Source organism: Plectropomus leopardus, chromosome 17 (assembly GCF_026936395.1).
Source record: "Plectropomus leopardus strain MGB_pleo_1.0 chromosome 17, ASM2693639v1, whole genome shotgun sequence".
NCBI classification, from domain to species: Eukaryota; Metazoa; Chordata; class Actinopteri; order Perciformes; family Serranidae; genus Plectropomus; species Plectropomus leopardus.
Genome location: NC_142192.1, coordinates 3,860,119 through 3,882,509, shown reverse-complemented (window position 1 = coordinate 3,882,509; position 22,391 = coordinate 3,860,119).

Sequence of the window (22,391 nt, the reverse complement as noted above, 5' to 3'; positions counted from 1 at the left end):
AAAGATGTTAGAGTGAGGGGGCTGCACATGAGCAGGTGCGCCAAGCAGTTGGGGGTTCAGTGCCTTGCTCATGGTCACTAATTCCCTATTGACTGGGCTACTGCCAGCCTAAGTGAAGAATATACAAATATAACTGACTAGTTTTGCAACCAGCAGAATACAGATATATAACACAGTAAACTTTGGTTACTGGAGCTGCTAAAACTTAGAGAAATTGATTTAATTTAACTTTTCATTTTAAAGTTGCAACAACGTCACAGAATTAGGTAAATATGACAATTTTAAGTAACTTAATTAGATATAAAGTAAACATAAATTAAGACTATTTCCTAGATTTTATTAAAATAATTATCAGTGGTATAAAGAAGGCCTTCACATAAAACTAGGCTGTCTTTGGTGCTACATGACCAGAGAAAACAGAGAAAAAGGAATCTTTTGCTCAAGAGGTAAAAAACCTACAACTACCACAATGCTATGCACCTGGCATAATGTGTAATGGTCCTTATGAAACATTGGTGGCCTGCCGGATCTTGTAATACAGCAAAACGCTAAGATAAAACATGTTTGTTAAAATATTTGAGGTTAGAAATATGCGACTCAGTAACAGAATCAGGTTCAGGTTCAGGTTCAGGTTACTTTATTTGTACCCGTAGGTAGATTTGTTTTGCAGTCAAGTGAGGGAACAGCGTCCATTTCAAAACGCAGGCCAGAGAACAGAACAAACAGGAAACCAACAACAAATCTTTGTTTATATTTTATCAGTGCTGCGTAGTTTTACCATTTGATTCTGTTTTTCGGCCTCTCTTTTCACTGTGCAGTGTGGCACCCACTTCCTGTCGGCAAACTGTGGCAAAACAAGCATTAAAATACATTTCTGAAACACTTTAGGCAACAAACAGGCAGTGCTGCAGCATAATCTTGATTTATATTGGATCAGTACTGTCTAGTTTTACCATGTGATCAGATTACTGTCTGAGTCTGAGACAGACAGAGAGAAAGACATGTTTGTCTCTTGATTACCTGTACACTCTTTAAGTAAGTGGCGGTGGTGGCGGTGGTGGCAGGGTTGGCGGGCAGTTTGAAAATGTGGAAGTGCAGCCTATAGTTCGAGCAACAACCCCAAGAGCCAATGAAACTAAATATTCAGCTATTTGAGTATTTATTAATCGGGTAGGTATTCAGTTTTCAATTTCGACATTCGGATATTCTTTGTTTTTTGTTTTTTTTTTGCAGAGGATGAATGTCATTTCAGTGTTTGTGATACTTCCGCTAAGCCTGTCACACACAGTGTGAGAGTCGAGCCATTTCTCTGTCATGTGAGCGGCACTCACAAACACGTGAGCCTCCCACTGCTCACCCTGAGTGGAGCCCTTCACTGCAGCATAGAGCGGGTGAATTTCAATATCTTTAATAAAATGAGGACACTTACCATTGCAGACACAACAAAATTTAACAGAGTAATTTAGAACACTGAACACAGATTATTGTACTGATAACTCTGAGTTTTTTTTAAACTTTACAGACTATAGAGTGTCACAAAGTTGTCAAGCAGTCGGAGGCACACCAAGCTCTCTCTCATTTAACACTGAGGCTCCGTGGCGCACGGTGTCTCTCTCTCACCTGACACTGTCTCTCCCCACCTGACAGTGAAACCACAAAGCGCACAGTCTATTTTTATCCTGAAGCTCTGGGGCACAAGGTGTCTCTTGCCATCCACCCCGCTTCCACCAGCCTAAGTATTTGGAACAGCACTCCAAATTACGTAAGTTACAATAACTGATGGTGTTTTGCTGGGGCGTTGGGGAGGGATATCTAGGCCTTGGTTAGATAGAGGACAGTTTACCATAGTTCATCTACACATGCTACCCACATTGTTTTGATACAAAGGTGGTTGAAAATCAGAGATTTATACCTTTAAGTAAAATCAACTTGTCAGATTTTACAGTATATAAAGGCCGATACCTCACCTCCCTTCACTCAGCCAATGCATTTCTTTTTGCATTTCTCCTCACTATTGAGTATTCTTGAAATTATTGTCAAACATATTTCTTTTTAATTAAGTGCAGCTGCATGTGAAGGAAGTGCTTTGTCCTTGCAGGGATGAAGTTGGTGAATAATCAGCCTGATGTTCCTTGCTGGCTTGAACTTTGTTGGCTCGACAAAGCCTTTCTGTGGCCCTGAGAGTTAAATAGATATAATTTGTAATTCCTTGGCATGAAAACACTGTTAGTGCTGCCGAGGTAGATATTGTCTGCTCCGCCGATGTCCTCGTGTTAAATGCTGTGTGTATGTGTGTGTGTTGTTATATTTGGAAGGCTCTTATCTGCTCTGTCTCTTATACCCACTGTATTCTTGGTGCGTTTAATCAACACTTGGCCCTGCTTGCACCGGAGCAGCCGCTTTAAAAGCACACTTCACCATTCTCTCTCCCACTAAAGCGGTTTTTAAAGCTCAGACTTCCTCACCCCTTTTTACAGTAGATAAAAGTGCTTTTATCCTATCTGAGGTATCTGGCTCTTTTAGTGCGGAATAATGTCCCGGCCCATGTGAATCAGAGCAGGGGTCTGTAGGTCCGCCTGCAGATGCATAACAAAGCTCAAAAATAGCTGGGCTCATTGCCATTCCAGACAGATAGGAGTAAGCCCAGGGCAGTGCTGAGTGGGGAGAGACAGAACCGGCATGGGGACATAGCCAAGGTCGGCTCAGGATACACACTCATCAAGAGGTCGATGATCCAGCTCAGGTGACCTCGCATTGACCCCGAGAGTTTTATAGCCGGGAGGGGAAAACTGCTCTGTGTTTTGTGTTATGAATTGTGCCTGCTCTTAGTGTCTTTGTTTATTTATGTCTTTTTTCTGTGTTTTCTCAGCCAGGATAAACTTGGCCTAAGACACAGCTGGATGTTAGCTGATGAGCTATTATTAATTTTACCCTCATGCGCAAGTTCATTGTGTCACTGCAATATTTTGACTGTAACAACATTGAATAAGACATGGAGACATGGCGGAAAGCAAATGGGATGCAACCACGGCAGAGAACTTACACTTTGTACATCATGCAGATCCACAATGAGAATGACTGGATGAGTCTCACATCTGCAAGTTAGAAAATGGGATGAAAATAGGCCAATTGTAAAATTGGCTGAAAGATTTAAAGAAGTATTTCATTGCTGGGGAGATGGCCTTTAAAAATAGGCCATATGCTAATACTTTTAACGCTGGTGCTACATGACTAGAGAAACTTAGCATAAACGATGCTTTGCTCAAGAGGTAGAATACTACAACTACCAGAATGCACTGCGCCACACAAGACCATTAAATGCTCCTGCTAGGGAGTGATGTAATGCCTCCCTGTCCATTTGAAACAATGGTGACCGGCCAACAAGAAACAACATCTTACTATAGTAACAATAGTATATAACAGTAAGCTAAAACTATTGAGGTGAGAAATGGGCAACACAGTAACAGAATCTTTATATATATACATATATATATGTGTGTGTTCTGTTACTGTTTATATATACATATATATATATATATATATATATATATATATATATATATATATATATACATATATTTATAACAAAATAACAATGTGTCATTTTTTACCATCACTTGTTGACACTGTTTTCATGCTTTCCGCCATTTATACTGCTCTGAAACATCACACGAACATCACAACTTTGCAAATCGGGTATCAACAAAGTTTCTCAATTTCCCACTCGTAATTATGACTTAGGAGAGCCGTTCGTGTGCTCGCAAGTTGTAAATTCAGTAAATATGATATTTCCAAAGAGCACAAGAAGGCAGCATAAGTGATGTAGGTGTAAGCGATGTAGGCAGAGACAAAATCTTAGCAGAGGTGTTCAGTCTGGACACACAATAGACAGTTGTGAATGCCGATGTGTCTCGGCAGTCCACTTGTGTTCAGATCTTAGAAACACATTTTAATACCAGGCGTAAACAAGATCACAGATATTGTCTTTCTAAGTATAAAATTATGTAGTATTATTGGTTGGGTCTTCAAGTAACTGTAGTAATTTTTGTGAAGAAAAACTGCACAAAAACTGATATTACTACAAGTATATTAGACATTAGGCTAAAATACTGATAATGTGGACTAAATGCTATAAGACATCTCTAACAATGTAACTAAAAGTTTTGATATCTGACTGAAAAACTCCACTGATACTGTTAACAGGTCTACACTTTAGCTGCCTTGGCTAACATTAGCTTCTCAGATTGACAGGACAAGCTGCTCTATAGCCTTGAACTCTGGAGGTCATAACACACAGATGCAGTATTAAGCTAACTTAAGATTAAAATAATAATATAATAATGTGCTTAAAAGTTTAACTGGAAGGCTCTGATAAGGCTATTTAATATCCCCCAGATCAACCAGCTGTCTACCATTTAGCTTTAGCCATTTCCTGCGAACAGGTGAGCTGCTAATTACTAGTCTTGAAATGATGTGGGGTCAAACAAAGACTTGACATTGTTCTTTTTGAACAGTCACAGTGCACTCTATTGTTTCATACATCCAAAACTGTTTCTTTCTTCAAGTGTAAATGGAATAGATGTTAGGTGGGTTTTTCATCAAGTTGAAAGGAAATGTTGAAAACAAAAAAGTCAAATGTAGAAAAAGAAAAAAAAAACAAAACAATTGTGCTTGGTGTATCGATATAAGTTTGACAAAAATGTGAAAAAGTAAAATGAAGACAGACTTAGAAAATTAATCTTGATGTGTGACAAAAGGATTTTTCTAAAAAATCAAGATACATGTTGCAATATGTTTAGCTTTTGTCTTTTTTTTTGCAATGAATTTGCTGGAGTCAGTGAAAATTGCAAAAGCTTTTAACATTTTTGTATATGACTAATAATTGAAGGCAGCTTGTTGCAGTGTGAATGTTCTGGGTTTGTCATTACACTACACAGCATAACCTTTAGCCGTACATATTTAATTTGATTCTTTTAGCATGTGCAGTAGATGTGGATGCAACAGTCTCTGTCATGGTGATTTGTCTTTTGTCCATGCGTTTCAAGTCACACTCAAGTGCACATATTAGGCTGGCACGGCAGGTGCCGTCTGGACTTCCGCCAGCATATAACGACGACGCAACCGGTATTGTCCGGCAGTGTTCTCACATGTGAAAGGTGGCTTTTGGCGTCATGATTGTATGCCGAAAGAACTGTCAAAGCAGCAGTATTTGACAAGTTCTAAAATGTAGATAGCATATTGGGACAGATATTAAAATCGAAAGTTAAAGGCTCCAGTGTATACTTACACTGTGCTTGGATCTGTCTCACCTAATGCTGTCCAGCAGCATTTCATGCAGATGCGAAACGTGTCTTTTGGCATTGTGATTTTACAACATAAACTATATCAAAGCAACAGTATTTTACAAATTCGGAATGAGAACGGGCTGGGATATCATACGAACTGTTCTGTAAGGATATAATGGTTTGCAAAGTAAGAGGCTGGTTACATTTGCTCGCCTGTGTGGAGGATATATGTATATATAGTCAATCATTCTCTCTGTGTGTTTCAGGGTAAAAATAGTCATCAGTTGATGACTTTTGTTTGTGTTCTATTACAACATCAGGCAACTGCATTTCCCAGTCTTTAGCAGTAATTTTTGTTGTTAAGTGTGAAATGTTCACACGTTACAACCAGAAATAAGTAGGTGGGGTTTGTGACATTATGCAGGGTGCTGCAGTGATTGATGAAATTCACAGGAAATGTCAAATATGCGAAGAAGTTGCAGCGACTGGACAAAATTACAAGGTTGTGCAGATTTGGGATTGGTTGAACGTGTATAAATTGTTGCATTCACAACATCTTGGAAAGTTATAATACATTTTCATCCCAACTTGTCACATACTGTAGCTTTTCAATGGACTTTCAGTCTGCATATTACTTTTCTGGTATCCTTCTGCCTCTGCTCTTCATGTTCAAGGATGCCGCTATTGTGATGTCAACAAATGCATGTGGTGGGATGACGTGGCCCATGGTTATGTTTAGGCAACACAAGCACTTGGAAACAAACACCAGAACACCAACAAATACACATGTATCGTTAAGATACTGTAGTTAAGATTAGGAGAAAGATGCACATGGTAAGGTGTAGAAAAAGAACATCACATTCAGATGGGAAGGGGACACCAGACTCCTGTGTGAATGTCCAGGGTTTGCTGGATCCATCAGCCAGTTCTCCTGCCCGCCCTATACATGCCCTTGTGCTCTTTGCTGAAAAATAGACACCTCGTGTTTGACCGCCTCTTCGCAAATACTTTTCTCCTCAAGAATGTTCAGCCTTATGCTTTAGATTTTCTCACTGCAAAGCATTTTTAACATCACAGCAAGTTGTCGCACCACACCAGTCTCCATTTTGTGTACATCTGCTTTCCCAAGAGATCACATGAGGTACATTCATGCTCCCTCTGGCACAGTAATCTTATTCATTTCCTGTTGTGGGTGATGAACCGTTGTTTTCAAATCTTGTAGTGTGTGCATGTTTGAGATTAGAGAGAAGAACATCTGTGAAGGTTCCACATATATGTGCTTGATTGGATTATAAAATTCCTGTAGTCTGAGCCCGGCTTTAACATCACCTCATTTCCAACTCTTTACTTTTCATATTTTCTGTATTTAACAAAGCCGGATGGTGACAATGTACCTCGCTGTGAATCTGTTGGTTAAAACAGATGAGAATCATGTTGAGCTGAAGTTCAAAAACAGAAGAAGGGCTGGCACATTACTCAGTAACTTGAATAACGTATAATGTGACTCCTTTGGAGTGTGCTCTCTGTAATGTCAGTGCCGCATCAGAATGCTAATTACAGATGTACACATGTTGACATCTCGCTGTGTCTCCAGATAAGATATCCCCATGGTAATTTACCTGGCAGCAGAAGCAGCAGTACTGTACATTCAGAGTGATCCTTTGATTTAATTTGCAGCCAGATTGATTGAACATAGCCTCAGGTCTGCGCCTGTTCCCTGCATAAACACATCCAGTCTATGTTATGTTTAATTCAGAGTCCCTCCACTGGAAGAGAACCAAACTGATCAGGACTTGTTTACACTCTCCAGCCCCAGCAAACCCTGGCCTACTTTTAACTACTTCAGTGCACTTTAAACGGAGTTAAGTGCATGTTTGCATGTGTGTGTGTGTGTGTGTGTGTGTATGTGAGACTGACTGCATGTATGCGCAACAACAAATTAGCTTTGCATGTATAATGCAGGACTCCTCGGCCATGGATCCATATATCATCAGACATGGGGGAGTGAGATATCTTTAGCTGCATGCTCCTGGAGACCTGGCTGAACTGCCTGCTTCTGTGTGTTTGTGCTGGCTGCTCTTAAAGAAATGTACACGAATTTGTACATATACCACCTAAGCATGAGCCAGTAACTTGTACAATTCAACGAATATTGGAAGGCTGCAATCACATGACCAATGCACTGACAAGAGCAAACAAGGAAGAGGTCCCGAGTGTTCTTGTCAGGAGGCAGGTTGAGGTGGTGGGTTAGTCACAAAAACTTGGACTTTCCCTTAGGCCTTCTCTACAGAGACATGTGTTCTTTGAGTCATTTTAAGGTATGTCCTCACCCAGCAGGTTCTCATTTCAAAGTCGTCTAATACTGCCGCTTTGTCAGTGATTTCAGCATTAGTCACCGTGAGCCTGCAACATGGTTGGACATAATCTTTTGCAGTGTTTCCGCTTTGCGGTGGACTTCTGTGTCTACATATTATGCTCAAGTTGTCCTTTTGCGTCTGCTATTGATGCTCTGGGATGAAGTCAACAAAAGCGCATGGTGGGATTACGCTGCATGTGGTCATGTTTAGGAAACGCAAACACGCGGCAACTGAAGCCAGGACGTCAACAAACACATGCTTGCACGGATGGTTAGGAGTATTGAAATGAGGCAAACGGTAAGGTGTAGAAGAAAAGCATTATATTTAGATGGGAAGTGAACTCCTGAGTCCTGCAGTGTATACTTACACTGTGATTGGATCTGTCTCACCTGATGCCATCCAGCAGCATTTCATGCAGATGCGAAAAGTGTCTTTTGGCATTGTTATCTTACAACATAAACTATATCAAAGCAACAGTATTTTACAAGTTCGGAATGAGAACGGGCTGGGATATCATACGAACTGTTCTGTAAGGATATAATGGTTTGCGAAGTAAGAGGCTGGTTACATTTGTTCGCTTGTGTGAAGGATATATATAGTCTTGCTGTATGAGCTCTTTTGGCTCGCAGATCTCCATCACTCAGAGAGACTTAGAACTCAGGGCAGATAAGAAGCAGCCGTGCACTTGATGGCTTATAAAATAGGCTGATAACAAGCCTGTACTCATTCAAGACGTTAATGCTTTAACAGAGCGAGACTTAATCAGCCCATGCCTTTATGAAATTATGGCAAGGCTGGTGTATGTTAAAAGTACGATTATATAACTAAACGCACATGTATGCCGAAGTGAAATCAGTCGCCCATCTGTCTCTTCCACCGTCTCCCTCTATCAGTCAAGCAGCGACTTAACACACATATACACAGCCATTTAACCACAGATTTAATGTGCAGACTTCTGGACACCATCTCTCTGGAGGTGTGTTTGTCTGTGTCTGTGTGTGTGTGTGGGTGTGTTAGTGTGTCGCTGACAGCCCTCTGTACCAGCAGCCCCTGTAGCAGAGCAGATACCAGCCAAAGATTAGGATGTAATTACACGCCACTTTCTGCTCCATCTCTCTGCCCAGGAGAGGAAGAGAAAGAGAGAGAGATGGAAGGAAGAGGAGGGGGAAATAAGGTGGAGATAAGGCTTGTGTATCAGACTGTGTGTGTGTGTGTGTGTGTGTGTGTGTGTGTGTGTGTGTGTGTTGGGTGTGTGAACATCCTAATAGTGCACTCCTCCCCACCCCAATTTTGCACACACAAAAAAACCTCCCAATCCAAAAAAACCCCCTTTCACCCTCCTTACCTCTCTCCAAAAATGTTTTGACTCAAGATTTACCCCACTGTGCTTCCATTGGCCGTCTGTCGCCATGGTAACGTAATGAACACCAATACATCCCGCACATGCAGAGGAGGCGCGCCACACTTGTGCCCTAAGCGTCAGACATTAGGATAATCCCCTCTCTCATTTAAATGTAAAGTCAGCAAAAGAAAAAGTGGCTCTGGCAAAAGTGTTATATATGTTTGAGTGTGTGTGTGTGTATGTGTGTGTTTGGGGGGGGGGGTGCTATTTGGCTCCTTGAACATGTGTCCCATGTGCATACTAGGAAGCTAATTCACAGAAAAAAAACTTCAAATTTCACATTTTCCTTCTCCACCCTTAATATTCACCTTCTTTCTCCTTGCTTTACTGTGTTTTCCCCCCGTTTTCCTGCGGTGACATTTTTAGGTCACCCCTCAGTCACTTTCATCATCTTTACCGCCGCATGTTGTACGCACAGCTGCGGCGGGTATAGGTGCGAGGTGAAAGCTGTGGGAGTGGGATGCAGGAGGAATGCCTTTGGGGAGCATCAGGGAAACGATGATCTCCCGGCATTCTTGTACGCTCCCGCTGGATCTCTTTTGAAGACAGGAACGGCAGTGTTAGAGGAGACAGCTGTCACAAACACACTGACACCTATAGTTCAGTGCAGCACCTATACGTGTTTATAAACACACATCCATATCCTAATCATGCTTTTGCCCCTGATTCTGGATCTGCCAGTTTTTTTTTTTATTTGATAGAAAAAAGGGGGAATGACTCCCACATTGGGAGTAACATAGATATGTGCGAGTTTTAATCCCACTTCTGACAGAGACAGAGACAGAGACAGAGAGAGAGAGGGCTAGGGAGAAAAGGGGGGAGTTCCACATTTCTGCAGGATCAAAAGCTTTCAGGGGATTTTGGAGCTTGGAGCTGGTGTCTGTGCTTGTGTTTGTGTGTGTGTGTGTGTGTGTGTGTGTGTGTGTGTGTGTGTGTGTGTGTGTGTGTGTGTGTGCATACGTGCGAGCGTGTGTGTGTGTTTGCGTTGGGGGGGGGGTCCAGGGGGCTTTGACACAGATGTGAATATAGAAAAACAAAAACAGCACACACACACACCCATCCCATGTGAACACACCACATTCGCTCCACATAATCATGGACAGATAGCAATACAACACATTTTCTGGTAAGAAGCCCTCCCCCTTCCAATCACCACCCTCCACACATACTTGAGACACACACACACACACACACACACACACACACACACACAGAGTTATGAGTGTGAAATCATAACACGTTTGTATAAAAATTTATACAAACATAGTGTTATGATTTCACACTCATAACTCTGTACCTGTGTGTTAATATCACAGCTGGATCAGCTGAAAAATTGCACTAAAACAAATTGATTATACTGGCCCCAAACACATACACTTTTAAAAAAAATCTTTTAAAAAGTATTATCAAGAACCCAACGGTTTTAGCTACAATGTGTAAATTATGGATGTAGCCAATGTGACATCAGCATTTCAGCTGTCGCCATCTTGCATTTTTGGAGCCAGAATTGACCATATTTAGAAAAGAGGGTGAACTTGTGGAGGAGTGAAGAGCAGATTTGACACATAAACTGTGGCAGCGCCCCTAATCATGCTAAGCTTTAAATCTTAATGGTAAACAGTTGTTTATATAAAATAAAATATAAAATATATATAAAAAATCACCCACAGTTGTCAAGAGGGAGCTATGAGAAGTTATAGAGACTAAAACTGTTTTTTTACCAGGTTGTAAATATGTTTATTTCTGCTGAAAAGTTGGGCATTTTAACATGGGGTTTCTTTATATATATATATATATATATATATATATATACCACGTTTCTCTTGCACTTTGACAATTTCTGTTTTCTTTAGCATGAATCCATCATCATCAATCTAATAAAGCCTGAAGTCAGTAGGTTTTTTGAAAGTCTTTTTGATGCCTGAAGTAAGGTATGTGATCAACACAAGTTTAAGAGACTTTTAACATTTTGTTCTACGACATAAAATATCTCAGTAAGTACCCCACTCATGGACCTTGAAGCTTTTATGTGTCTTAAAAGAGGCGTTTGCGGGCAAGTGGCTAATGAGACTACAGGTCATCATCACGCTGAGCCGTACCGAACAGAGCTTTACAGCCTTGTTGTGGTGGTGATGCAAAATCATACAACTGTGGTTAAAAAAGCTTAAAAAAAAGCTTAAAAAATCATAAAAGTGGTTTCAATTGTGAAGATTATCTTACTGAACAAAATATGTAAGTGTAATAAACGTTTGTGTGCCACAGAGGTCATATTCTACAATAATCCAAAATCCAGTGGAAAAATCCCATAGACTTTTTGACGAGGGAACCAGGGTGAAGCTAAATTCCGCATGGGCTTACAGTAAAACGCCATCCTGGGGGGCACTCTATTATTTTCATTTTCATTTTTCATTATTTTCAACATGTCAGTTAGAAGTCATGTAAATGTGTGTTACTGCTAACCGTAAGCTAGCAAATTTGTTGAACTAAGTAGCATTAACCGTCAATTTAAGGGGGACCTACACTCATTTTGAAAATTCATACCTTGTAATCATGTGGTCTAAAACTATTCATAAACATGAACAACTCTCTGACAAATCCCAAAATTAGAGAGCTAAAGCTCAAATTTATGATGTCATAAAGTAAAAAGCCTGTAGCTGTTTCATGGACAATGAATGATGAAAAATGTCACAGCTGTCACTGAGAGAACCTAAGGGAACTTTCTGAGTGTGTGGGTACATTTTCTGTTTTGGAAATGAGAGCACTACAACAGAATAAAGCTCATGTTGGTATCAAATAGAAAACAAACATTCTGGTGGGTCGACAAAATCAGGCTCCCATTCATTGTCTGTGGAGCAGCTCCAGACTTTACACCCGATGACGTCACAAGTTTGACACTTACTTCTCTGGTTTTCTTCTCATGCTTCTCCAGGCCATTGAAATAACATATTGAAATTCTTAATTATAGTGGTTTCCCCCCTTAAAGTTTGTTTAAATAAACTGGGTGTGTCACCAAGCCTTATTTGGTAAGTATGGAAACATAGAAACATATCCTTGATTATATCCTCTCTCAGTTTTGAAAAAGAAATTAAAAAGAAGCTTGACTAAAGTTATTGTTGGCATACATACAGTTTAAGCAGCATAGCTGGATGCTATGTGGGTTACCCCTTATTTTACCAATGTTACGTGTCCAGTGTTACTCTTTCATTTAAAAAAAAAAAACTAAAAATAAATTTAAAAAAACATTAATGCTAGCTAACATTAGCCATTCCGCTAAACTAAAGGTGGTGTTCCGTATGTGTAACAAGACAGTACTTAAACTCAGTATACTATGGAACTATGGAACCACTTGTTTGAAGAGAAAAGTACACACACACACACACACACACACACACACACATGTTCAGACATCAATCACTTAAACACACAAACACACAGGCCTTCTTTGCCCCAACCAGTTTGTCAGCATGTTAAAATCATGAGTGGATTACCAAAGAGTTTCTAAATCATACTGAAATCATGGCTGGATTAATTCCATGTGACATCAGCTCGTCTGCGGCTCCTAAACCATATTTAGTTGACGATCAAATAGCTTAACCTGGCCAGTTAATCCCATCCTAATATTCCTCTAATCTGTCCCCAATCCAAACTATAAGAGAATCAGCATTGGCCGTTTGTTGTTTGTGTTTGAGGTCTGTTCAGACTTTGCACACAAATAAAGTTTCAGTCAGGACACCTGTTTGTGTTTTAGAATGTGTGTGTGTGTGTGTGTGTGTGTGTGTGTGTGTGTGTGTTCCTGTAAATATTCTCCATGTTCAGGCATCATGACTCAAATTCGGCCAGATGCAGGGCTGTATCACTCATACACACTCACACACTCTTCCCAATGCGACCTGATTGCAGCCACATACCTAAACAGAGGATTAGTGAGTTATCATCACCAAGTCCCTGGAGTTTTGATGTTAGCGAGGTGATGTTTCCTGGTAAGGTTCTTATGCTTTACAATAGGCAGAGCATGTCTAAATATTATTCATTCTGCTGCTGAAGTGCACTTTACTTGATGAAAAAAGTGTGTAAAACCTCCTGCTGGACTTGTTTGTTTGGAGCACATCTAATGCCTTAATCAGATCAACATTTTCCACTAAGAATAGAAAGGCAGTGAGGGAGGGGGTCTGCAGCGAGGATGATGATGGATGATAAGGTTTTGGCTTTAGGGGGACACCAGTTAAGACAGAGGGGAAGGGTTTTGAGGAGAGAGTGATGGAGTGGTGGGTGGAGATGATGGAAGGGGGCAGCAGAGCTTTAGAATTCAGGGGAAATGATTGGTGGGTGGATGGGTGGGGGTGGAAGCCAGTCTTGGACCAATGTATCAGTCTGCTAGTGTTGGTCTTTTATTAAAACTAATTTATCAGCATGACAGTGACTTGATGGATTTGGTGCAGTTTGATTGATCTCAAATTTATTGTGAAATTGATCAGTGCCACAGTCAGTTTTTTTGTCTGTGGGAAGCACTTAGACTGAATTCTATTGACACTTTTTAAGCAGAAATGTGGGTGAATTATGTTTTTTTTATTAGTTTTACTCTTTGGCAACCAATTTGGAAGTCCCGAGGCTGAATCTACCCTTACAATCCAAACAGAAGAAGTGGGTAGGTGGCCCAAATAAATTAGCAGCAATAAGAAGAAAAAATAAGTTTTTGGTTGTTTTGTTTGTTTTATTTGTTTTTTGCTGATATTTGATTTGTGCACAAATGCAGGCACAAGTGGGCCAAAAGAGAGCAAAAAGCTTTTGAACAGGAACACTACAACACTTTCTGACCCCTGTTTCTTTGGAATACCCACATTTTATGTTCACTGGAAAAGTTATTGGTTGCTAAAATCTTTTCTCCTGTTCACACTAGCCTTGAAACAGTAACTTTATTGAGCAACTTCACCATGAAAGATCTAAAATCTTCAGCAATCTCTTGATGGCACCCTAGAAATGACACTCAAGCTTGAAACCTTTTACAAATTGAGAAGCCCAAGTCCAAACCTTTCGTATTCTTTAACTCTTGGGGCCACATTTAGGTACAAAGCTAGCACATCTGTCTCTTTTCATCTCCCAGCTTTCGTCTCTCCACTCTGACAACACATTTACAGTACCTGTGTGGACTTTCTGCCTTTGGGTTTGCCGAGTTCAAATTGAAAGCTCAGGGGTATTGTTACAGAATTTTAGGCACTGAGAGTCTCAGTGTGAATATCAGTCTTCCAAAACCCAATCTGGTAAAAATTCTGGCAGATGGTACCGAAGTGGGGGAAGGGTTTTTAGGTGAAGTGGAAAATGACCAAGAGCATAAGAAGGGGTGATGGTGTGTGACCAATGGAGCTGCTACAAGTTTAAAATGAGGTGAGGAACTCAAGAGACCATCCCTCTCAAAGTCAGCTTGCAGGCCCAGATGCAGTCTTCAGCATGATTAACAACCTGCCAAGTTACTTCCTATAGAAACCGCTACTAAAAGTTGTTAACTACATTGTGTTGCCAACACTTTTGGACTTGTTACTCATTTGAAATGATACATTACTGGAGGGGGGTCACAGCATGATTTCCAGCAGCCACAAGATGATTTATTGAACGTGGAAAAATATATCCCTGATGTGCAAAATTGTTCTGTTTTTAATCACGGTAATAACAGAGTTTTAGTTGTCAAGTAATGAGTATTTGCCGCCTCTAGGCTCCTTCCTATAATTAAAAAAGTAAAATTGCCTGTCAGGGGAAAATAAAACTTGACATTTGCTTTTGAAGTTTACCGTTTGGTATCTAAACACCTGCAACAGTGCATGTTTGGAGCTAAAGTAGGCGGTGATTTATTTTGAGGGGATTGAGAACTGAAAGCTTGAAAATCATGGTGGAAGTGCAGTGTCAAGAGGCATACATGTGTACACACTTCCAAGACAGAATGTGGTAGAAAATCAGACATAATGATTGTTGTCACCTGCATTTGTACTCAAGCATTTCTAATCTTTTTTTTCAATGGTAAATGATTAATCCCCTTGAAAAGTGAGCAAATTTTTCAATTTTTCAAAAACATGGGAAGAAGGCAACATGTAACCCCAAAATTAGCAAGAACTTAGTAAAAAAAATACAAGAAAATTACCTGAAAAATAACTACAATAAAAATGTCAAGAACAATAGCAAAGAAAAAGTGCCTAAAATACTTCTGTAACATAGTTTTTAGATTATGATAATTATTACTAACGTTTTCTAGACATTCATCCGCAGCTTTTGGGAGGTATTGTTGACTACAGCTTAAAAAGTAACAAATCTATCATAATAATTTGATAGTTTTACAAAATATATGACAACCTGAAAGATAAAAATTTATAATAACAATAATGTTAATCAGAGTTCCTGCAGCTTATCCCTTTGAAATCTGAACAAATACGTGAGGAGAATGATTAAACAAGCAAAGAAATGGCCACAGAATTAGCAAGATATTAATAATAGAAATTTCAAAACAAAATAAGCTAATAAATAGCAAAAATGTAAAAGGGGGAAAAAAGGAAATGAACTTGGAAAAAAAAAGCTTAAAAAAGATTTTTACTGAGGTACATAATTTTGCAGGCACAGGGAGAACATGCAGACTCTGCACAGAAGGGCCCCCGCCCACAGACCGAACCCCATTCCAACCCGGAAACGAACTGGGGAGCCTCTGGCTGTGAGGCAACAGTCCTAACCACAAGGCCAACGTGCCAATCATCATAATTTGACAGTTTTGAAAAATATGCAATAACCTTAATGATAAAAATATATATTAAAGAAAAATGTTAACTAGAGTTCCTACAGTTTATCTCTTTGAAGCCTTTGCAAAAACATAGCAACAGGGAATTGAGCAAATAAATTACCTCAAAATTAGCAAGAAATGTATAATTAGAAGTTAAAAAAAAAAAGAAAAAGCTGTAAAATAGCAAAAGTAAAAAAAATAAAAGGAGGAGGGGGTGGCGTGTCAGCTGAAAAAAATCACTTAAAAATAGTTATTATTGTATAACATAATTTTAAATGAACAGTTGATATAATTATAAATATAGTTTTTTGGATGTTCCTCCTTAGCTTTTTTTTATAGAGTTCTCTACATTTCTTGGCAAGTTGCTTTTTGCATTTTCCCCAAGTTTTTGACAGAACTCAAACCAATTGGCTCAGCGTCCAAATGTTGAATACATGTGAAAGGCCTTTGAACTCAGCACAAGAAACGTGATGTCGATCCAGGATTCAAAGTATTAAATAAACCTTTCTATTTGTGACATTTTGTCATCTGAGAAAAAGCAATCAGACATTTTGAAATAAAATGAAGTATTGAACACCACTTTGCAGTTTCTTCTGTCAGTATCCTGTATGATTAAATGGTCAACCCCTCCGATCGATATCCCATGAAGCGTCCCATTAAGGTTTTATTTTAGGGCGCGGTGTGATTGCAGCATCAGGGGGGCGAGAGCCATGACAGAATGGTCACGGGGGGTACTTGGTCGGAGGAGGGGTGGAGGTACCCCATCAGCACCATCTGTGACAGATCCCATGACCCCATTCACCATCCGCCGCCTAATCAGAAAGACCCTGATCCAGAGTCAGTGGGCTGTGTCCCACTTCATAACATGTCATAATGATAAGTCGCTGGGAAATGATCGGGATGCTCATTTCAAGTTAATGAAATGGTGTGATTTTGTTGACTCTCAGGAGGATCGCTTCACAAAAGCAATGCAATCAAAGTGAAATTTTGTAATTAAAGTCTAACCGTCCTAATATATCACTATAATTACATTCACGGCCCTTTTCTCATTACGAAAGCTTTACTTTATTCCTTTTCTAGCTAGCCTCAATACCACCATCTCTTCAAATCCCTTGCATTTCTCAAAGCCCTGCTTCTCCTATATGGGTACACTCAGGCTAATACAAATTGCAGCCACATACTGTAGAGCATGTTTTGGACTGAGATGTATAGGATTGAGTCATATAAGACTGGGGATTTTCTCAATCCCTGTTTTTGTAGAGAACCGTATATGGCAGTAATGTAGGCTAACACTTAGGAAACATGCTGGATAATTCGGCCATGCAGATAGCTGTAGATTGAGCCGAGCCCCTGAGGGTTAGAGGATGTTCGGGAACAACAAGGTTCTCATCAGCGGTAATGTGATGACCGGGCCGGGATTAGAATAAAAGGTTTGATTGCATCATGCGGTCAAAACCAATTGACTCCAAATCTACACTCATATATTTTATGTGTGTGAGTGTGTGTGTATCTGCATATGATTCCGCCCCTAGTGATGCAGGAGCATATGTTAAAGAGATCACTCAGTGACATTTTCTATTGACCCCCTTCTCTCCTGTGCATGCACACACACTTGGTCAATATCACTCTGCGTATGACTCAGGGAAATTGTGTGGGAGTGATTTATTTAGGTGTGACAGATGCGTCCACAATGTACCGATCTGTCCTGCCTGATAAGATTAGTCACATTGGACACCTCTCTTAATTCCGCATGTGTGTGATTTGAGTGGAGGGCAGCGCGCGTGTGTATGTGTGTGTTTGTGGGCAGTGAAATAATCCCAGCGAGCAGCTGTGCTTCAGCCTATAGAGCATCTGGTCAGGTCGGCAGTGGGCTTATATAACATGCTGTTGACCTCAAATTACTGACAGTCGATAATGATGATTAGGGCTGATATAATGATGGTTACGGGATGAGGAGTGCTTTCTGGTCTGTTGTGATGGTCATTGTATCATTGCTTCATTGCTACAATGACCCCTTAGGATGCTTTGTGAAAGCAACCTTCCTGTGCTTCCTAGAAATCTTTGCTGTTACCAGGTCTCTCATTTTTCGACTTTTGCAGCTGTAATCAGTTCAAGGTAATTCAGGAGTTAACAAAAGTATTAATTCAAAATGTTGGCTGTTTTCTAGTAATTGCAAATCACAGGCAGATGTCTGTATGGTGTGTTACATAAAGAAGTATCAGTGTGTAGGCCAAGTGCAATACATCTTTATGGTCATCCAAAAAAAACAGAGTATTAGGCCTATGTCTAGGGCTGGGTATTGTTGAAAAAATTACCATACAAGTACTACTAGCAGTACCCTTAATATGATACTGATACTGTAGTACTACATTTAATACACATAATGTGAAAAAAAGTTAATGTTTTGGTGGCATCTGGGTAAGCTAAAGGGCCGTCCACACCAAGAATGATAACTATAAAAAATGTTTTAAAATCGTTCAACTCAAGCGTATGCCTGAATCCACACTACAACTGTAACGACAAACATAGTAACAACTATTACAACAATGAAAGTGGCGACCAAAAGTTTGGATCACTCCTAGAGCGATTTCATGAATGACAGAAATACTAACAGCCAATCAGAATGACAATGTCATCTTCTTAATTGTAGCTTTTCTCTGTCATTTAGGATTTAGGAACAGCCTTTAACATGGTATAATCACTCTGTCAGGGCTATTAACAATTTTTCCAATTCCTGTAGTCTTTGAGGAATTCGGTGGACCCATATCCTTCTAGTTTTCTGTTTCTCCTCAGCCTCCTCGCAGCGTACAGCAGTAGCAGCTTATCAACATCCATTTTCATGGCGTGTGTAGTGTGTGCTCTGCGCCGCTGTACGTGATGAACGTTATCGTTCATCAGTGTGGATGCTCACATTCTTATGGTTATAGTGCTTGGTGTGGATGGTCCTTAAACTGCCGACTTTGTCAATACACCACGTTGGACTTCACCTCACCACAGAGTGTATGGGTTGTAGCTGCTGCTGTTGGAGTGTGAGCTCTGTGCTGGGGAGGATTGTGAGAGTCCACCTGTCACTTATACCCCTTTCCCACCAAAATTAACGTGTGCATGCAGATTTTTCAAACATAGGTAAACCTCCTAAATATATGTGATAGACAGTGAACACACTGCTGCAGCAGCTTTTGTTTGTGGATGGGTTATTTTGTTGGTGTGTCCGTCACGGACAGGCAGGAGAACAGGTAATCAGTAGACAGCAGCAGGAACAGAGGTCTTTGAAAACTTTTAAGGGGTTGTTTGTCTCTGTTTCAAACTCGGTGCAGACTAACTTGGAATAATGTTTTGTTGTTGTTGTTTTATGCGTAGGTGGAGACAAATGGTAATTAGGGTCAGCTTGTCATTTCATCCCCTGTGTTAATAAGCTGAAACTAGCGCGTTCACTCATGTTGTGTTCTCATCAGTGCCGATCGGAGCCGGAGTTCGTTCTGTGTTAGCCATAGGGCAAAATGTGAAAATATTCCAGTAGGCTAATGCTCTATTTTACTCTTTGTGCTTAATAACCAGGTTAACGAGAATGTCTTTCCTCAGATGCAGACCCTTATAACAGCATTACCAAAATAAATTGACAAAAATACGCCTGTAAATTGGCTAATTGTTTGAATTATTCAGATCTCCTCTTCACTGATAAATGACTTAAACTAGCTAGACAGCCTATTGACCATCAGTCTGATATCAAATATTCTTAGCAATAAGATTCTGGCAAAAAAACGACAAAAAAACGCTGTTTATGGTCTTATTTGTAGATGCAAGACCCATCGATGTTGACGAAGCAGGTTTTGTTAATGTGTAACACATGTCCTCCTAATTGTGCGTCCTCCGCAGGAAAAACTGCTGTCCAAATTACATTTTCTCAAGTCTCTTGGGACTTGATAGCAAAGTATTTCTTCAGTCTATTTTTCTGAAAGAAAATTGACTGAGAAACAAAAAGTACGAGCGTAATGTTAAAATTACAAGACTAACTTTAAATCAAACTTCTGACTGAGCTCCAAATTCTCCATGCAGCACCCGGTTTCCAAAAAATAACTGCAGTGTTCTGTAATTTAAAACAGCAGGATATTTTTAAGGGCCCCCATCCTGTTGCTTCTAGTGGAGCAACCCACAATGCATTGCTAACTACAGCACCAAACCATTTTACAGAAATACAGCATTTTACTGTTTTTTTGTTGGTTGTAAATTAACAGCAATTGCTTACAATATGGTTTTAGTAGCAGTTGAATGTTAATCATTTTAAATTGACATCCAATTAAAATAACAAGTGGCATAATCAGTGAAACAAAGAGGAATAACTACTTTTATTAACTGTTTTCTATTTGGATGATTTTGTAATTTCCTAAATGTTCTTTATTGTAATTAAAAATAAAATAACTCATATGTCTAATTTATATTTGTATCACTTAGTGGGTGTTTGGATTTTACACTATTGTTCCTACTTTGGTTAAAGCAACTGACACACTAGAAAAGTACTAATGGGCTCATTTGACCCCATAGTAGACAATGTTTGATCACACTGAATTTCTTATGTCTGTTCGATAATATATGCATTGAAAGCAGCACAGGGAGCATGTGTACCATTATCTCACACTGGAAACCTAGTGTCTTTGAAGTGTTGTGTTTAGTGTGTGTGTGCTCACAAACATGGCTGTACCCTTATGTAGTATACGTTCTGTACAAGGTAATTGGATTACTGAATTCCTCAAAAGCAACCGCTGAGACCCCCCCACCCTGGAGTACTCTTTTATGCCTCCTCAGCAACCTCACTGCTCCCTGCTTCGTCTCTTGCTCTCATTTTAAATTTCCCCGAGACATTCACAATAGAGACCTTGTCGATTTGCAAGAAACCTCCAGAAGCGCTGACAAGTAGTTGTAGCAGCGCCGAGGACTCTAATTCTAGTTCTCTGACCCATTTCTTCAGAAAAAAAGCTGAGAATCTCCTCCCATCATGTCCTGACGTCTTACCAACTCTACACTCAGTCTGAGCATATCAGCATGGACTGACCTACAGCAGGGATACTCAACTTACTCTAGGGGGCCACTTTTGCAAAATGACAGGAAGCCAGGGGCCAGTCGCAGCAGCCCCATACATGATCCTAGGATTTTAAGACATTTCTAGGATTTAAGGAAATTCTTAGAATTTTAGGATGTTTCTAGGATTTTAAGACATTTCTGGGATTTTAGTAGGTTTCCAGGATTTCACGATATTTCTTGGATTTTGGAACATTTCTCGGACTTTGGATATTTCTAGGATTTAGGAGGAGAATGTTGCTAGGATTTTTTGACAATGCTCTGATTTTAGGACATTTCTAGAATTTTAGGAATTTGTAGGATTTTAGAACATTACTAGAATTTTAGAATGTTTCTTAGATTTTAGGATATTTTAGGTTTTTAGGAAGGTAGTAGGATTTTAGAACGTTTATAGGATTTTAAGACATTCGTTTCTAGGATTTTAGGACGTTATGGGGCTCAGCTAGGACCTCTGTCGGGTGCTGTGGGGGATCTTCCACTGATAAAAATAAAATAAAATAAAGTAAAAGCTCTATTTTAATGCTGTTTTATTCCCAAAAACAATCCCCAGTGTGAGACATGTTATTTCAATGGTGAAACAGAAAATAATTTGGGTGGCCACCCAGCACCCAATCAGGGGTCAGATTCAGCCCACGGGCCATAAGTTGAGAATCACTGACCTACAGTATGTAGAGAGCATGGAAATGTGTGTTTCATTTGTCGTTTGGCGCACGTGTCAAGGTCAACCCTTGTTTCATACAACCTCTTCACATTCCTACTTCCATCTAATTTATCTCAAAGAAAAAGAGGCCAGAATGTACTATATGCGAAAACTTGTGTGTGCGCTTCATACTCGATCTGGGGGCAAAGTAATACCCATGGATAAATCCAGCTGAAATAGGAGGGGAATGATTTAATAAGGGGAGAGTAATAGAGGGAGGGAGAGAGGGAGGGATGGGATGGATGAATGTTTTGATCAGAGCAATAAAGAAAGATCCCTCTCTCTGCCCCCTTTCTTTGCCCAAGGCTCTCTATATGTATGAATGTGTGCAAGTGTGTGTGTCTTGCTCGGGCACCTCTGCTCTAACAATGCACTGGGATGAGAATGAAGGGAGACAGCCAGGGGAATAGTGTAGAAAACAGAGAGACAGCTCCGGTGGACTCCATTCAATCAGCGCAGCTCTGGACCCAGCTCATCTGCTCCCTAACAATGGAGAGGTCACTATGAATTAGAGGCACAGAGAGATTTGGGAGATGGAAGTGAGCGAGACAAACTCACACATACGTAGACAACATAGATACACACAGTCACTCTCTCACTTATTTTATCCATCCTTCCATCTAGCCCCCTTATTTCCCTCTTTCTCTTTCCATCTCTATCGGCCTGTCTTGGCTCTAAGCAGATCCACCAACAGGCTAAGCATTGTGCAACGCCCCAGAGACCGAGTGTGACATTTAGTGCGCTTGGTTCCATTTCCCGTGTCATTAGCGGCTGTCTATTCTACTGTGGTTCTACGACAATAGCCGCTGTCTCA